The sequence below is a fragment of the Mobula hypostoma genome, chromosome 14 (genome assembly GCF_963921235.1).
Source record: "Mobula hypostoma chromosome 14, sMobHyp1.1, whole genome shotgun sequence".
NCBI lineage: Eukaryota > Metazoa > Chordata > Chondrichthyes > Myliobatiformes > Myliobatidae > Mobula > Mobula hypostoma.
Genome location: NC_086110.1, coordinates 61,091,789 through 61,095,855, shown reverse-complemented (window position 1 = coordinate 61,095,855; position 4,067 = coordinate 61,091,789).

Genomic DNA, 4,067 nt, shown 5'->3' with positions numbered 1-4,067 from the left:
GTTGACTTAGTTGTAACAGTCATAATTACCATGCTTAAATAGCATTTGGACATGCATGTACGTAGGTAAGACATAGAAGGGTATAGGTAAGTGGAGTTGGTATAAATAGGCAAAATGGTTAGCATGCATGTGATGGGCTGAAGGGCCTGTTTCTGTGCTGCATAATTGACTGATTGGAAGCACCCAAATCTATTTTGTTCTGAGGCATTCAGCTGTTTTTCTTTAAATTCTGATTCTTTTTATTTTCCTTTGGTCTTGAATACATTTTTGACATTTGATCTTGTGGATACATTAGGTATGTTAATGAAGTAAAACTATGAAAAATGCCACTTCACTACAAACGCTATTTGTTATCAGGTTTTCCAATCAATGAGGTGAGATTGGAGGTGTGGGTTGTAGAGGTTCCCTGCGCTATATATATTTTTAAAAAGACACACTAAGTCAGGTTACTGTCAGTACTTGCTCTTCTCAAGAAAATCTGTTTATGTGTACCATGCCTCAATCATAACAACTTTCAGAGGACATTTGAAGAAGAATTGTAGAGATGCATGAAGCTGGAAGTGGCTACAAAAGCATTTCTAAAGACCTAAGTGTTCATCAATCCACAATAAGAGAAGTTGTCTACAAATGGAGGAAATTCAATACTGTTACTACTCTCCCTAGGAGTGGGCATCCTGCAAAGATCACACCAAGGGCACAACATGCAATGCTGAAGGAGGTGGAAAAAGAACCAAGGGTAACAGCAAAAGACCTGCAGAAATTTCTAGAGCTTGCTAAAGTCTCTGTTCATTATAAGAAAAACACTGAACAAGAATGGTGTTCATGGAAGGACACCACAGAGGAAACCACTGCTCTCCAAATAAAAATATTGTATGTCTCAAGTTTGTAAACATAACACCTGGATGTTCCATAACCCTTCTGGGACAATGTTCTGTGGACAGATCAAGCAAAAGTTGAACTTTTTGAGGGCAGAAATGCACAGCGCTGTGTTTTGAGGAAAAAAGGCACTGCACACCAACACCAAAACCTCATCCCAACTGTGAAGCATGGTGGAAGGAGCATTATGGTTTGGAGCTGCTTTGCTGCCTCAGGGTCTGGATAGCTTGCCATCGTCCAGGGAACAATGAATTCAAAATTGTATAAAGACACTTTATGGGAGAATGTCAGGGTAACGGTTCATCACTTGAAGCTTAATAGAAGTTGGATGATGCAACAAGACAATGATCCAAAACACGAGTAAATTAACAACGGAATTGTTTACAAAGAAGAGAATTTCTGTTTTGGAATAGCCAAGTTAGAGTCCAGACCTTAATCCAATTGAGATGTTGTGGCTTAAACTGAAGAGGGCTGTCATGCAATGTACCCCAGAAATATCGATGAACTGAAATAGTTTGTATGGAGGAACAGTCTAAAATTCCTCCTCACTATTGTGCGAGTCTGCCAAGCGGTTACAGGAAACATTTGATGGAGGTTATTGCTACTAAAGGAGGTTCTACCAGTTATTAAATACAAGAGTTCACATACTTTTTCCTAGCTTAGCCCAGCCTGGACACATTAAACAATGTGTTCAATGCAGAGATGAAAAGTACAATTGTGTGTGTATGTTATTAGTTTAGGCAGATTGTGTTTGTCTATTATTGTGACTTAGATGAAGATCAGGCCACATTTTATGAGTGATTAATGCAGAAAACCAGGAAATTGCAAAGGGTTTACAAACTTTTCCTTGCAATTGGACGTTAATGCTATGGATGATGAAATTGGTGGCTTTGTGGCAAAAGTTTTCAGACAGTAAAAAGGTAGATGGAGGTGTAAGTAGTGTTGAGGTAATAGGGAGTCTGCAGAAGACTTAGACAGATTAAGTGAATGGCAGATGCAATGTAGTCCAGGGAAGTGGATGGCCATGCACTTTGGGAGAAGGAATAAAGGCATAAACAGAGAGCAAATTCATAAATCAAAGGTGCAAAGGGATTTGGGAGTCCTTGTGCAGGATTCCCTAAAGGTTAACTTTCAGGTTGAGTCAGTGATAAGGAAGGAAAATGCAATGTCCATGTTCATTTCGAGAGGATTAGAATATAAAAACAAAGATATAGTATTGAGGATTTGTAAGGCATTGGCCAAACATAATTTGGAGTATTGTGAGCAATTTTGGGGCCTTTTATCTAAGAAAGGACGGACTGGCCAGAGGAGGTTCATGAGAATGATCCCAGGAGTGAAATGATTAACATATGAAGAGTGATCTCATTGAAACCTATTGAATGTTGAATGCCTTAATAGAGAGGATGTGAACAGGATGTTTCCTATAATGAGGGGAGTCTAGGACCAGAGGGCACAATCTCCGAACAGAAGGATGTTCCTTCATAACAGAGATGAGGAATTTCTTTAGCCAAAAGGTGGCGAATCTGTGGAATTCTTTGGCACAGATGGCTGTGGAGACCAAGTCATTGGGTATATTTAAAACGGAGGTTGATAGATTCTTGAATAGTCAGGGCGTCAGAGGTTACGGGGAGAAGACAAGAGAATGGGAATGAGTGGGATAATAAATCAACCATGATGGAATTGTGAAGCAGACTCGATGGGACAACTGGCCTAATTCTGCTCCTTCTGATCTATAGTTTATGAAAATTTTTATGCGAAGTCAGCCAATAGATTTCTATGTGAAGTGTTCTCTCCCTCTTGCCAATATTCTTGAGGTGAAAATTGCCTTTAAAATATGGTTGCATTAGGCAGTATTTGCACTGGCAAGGCAATCATTCACAAGAAACCTAACACTAAAATAAAAACAGGAACTGGAAATACTCAGTAGGTCAGGCATTATCCGTGGAGAGACAGAAAATGTAAATATTTCAGGCCTTAATCATCATTCTTGTTTTAAACATCAAAAACTTTACCAGGCTATTCCATTGCAGAAACCATTTGCAAATGAAGTCAATCCTAGACCCAGCATCTACGTCTCTACTACATGGAAATGCTAATTTATTTCTGTTTGCTTGGAGATCACTGTACAATATTATTTACTGTATTTATAGCATACAGCATGGAAACAAGTCTTTTGATACAACACGTCAGTGGTGACCAAGAATCCCAATTAAGCTGTCCCATTTATCTGTGTTTGGCCATTATCCAAACCTTTCCTATCCTTGTGGCTGTCCAGGTGCCTTTTAATCTGTGGTAAATCATTTGTGGTATTCACACTATGTCCATTAAGTCTGCACAAAACTGTCCTTTTGTCTCCATGAAAAAATATAAACCCTTTTGATAAATATGTTACAATTCCTCATGGTTTGAAAGGAAACATTTCTTAAGACGTATTGTCAATGCCTATATTTCTTTTGCTACACTTACAAGTCTCAAACTAATTGATGTTACTTTTGTTGTTAAGAAGGCATATGGTGCATTGGCCTTCATCAATCGTGGAATTGAGTTTAAGGGCCGAGAGGTAATGTTGCAGCTATATTAGGACCTGGTCAGATCTCACTTGGAGTACTGTGCTCAGTTCTGGCTGCCTCACTATAGGAAGGACGTGGAAACCATAGAAAGGGTGCAGAGGAGATTTACAAGGATGTTGCCTGAGCTGGGGAGCATGCCTTATGAGAATACGTTGAGTGAACTTGGCTTTTTTTTCCTTGGAGCGATGGAGGATGAGAGGTAACCTGGTAGAGGTGTACAAAATAATGAGAGGCATTGATCACGTGGACAGTCAGAGGCTTTTCCCCAGGGCTGAAATGGCTAGCACGAGAGGGTGTAGTTTTAAGGTGCTTGGAAGTAGGTACAGAGGAGATGTCAGGGGTAAGTGTTTTACGCAGAGAGTGGTGAGTGTGTGGAACGGACTGCCGGCGGTGGTGGTGGAGGCAGAAATGATAGGGTCTTTTAAGAGACTCCTGGATGGGTACATGGAGCTTAGAAAAATAGAGGGCAATGGGTAAAGCCTAGGTAGTTCTAAGGTAGGGGCATGTTTGGCACAGCTTTTTGGGCCAAAGGGCCTGTATTGTGCTGTAGGTTTTCTATGTTTCTATGTTTTATAGTAAGCATGCCCAATGTGATGTCACTCTGAATACGTTAGGGAGACA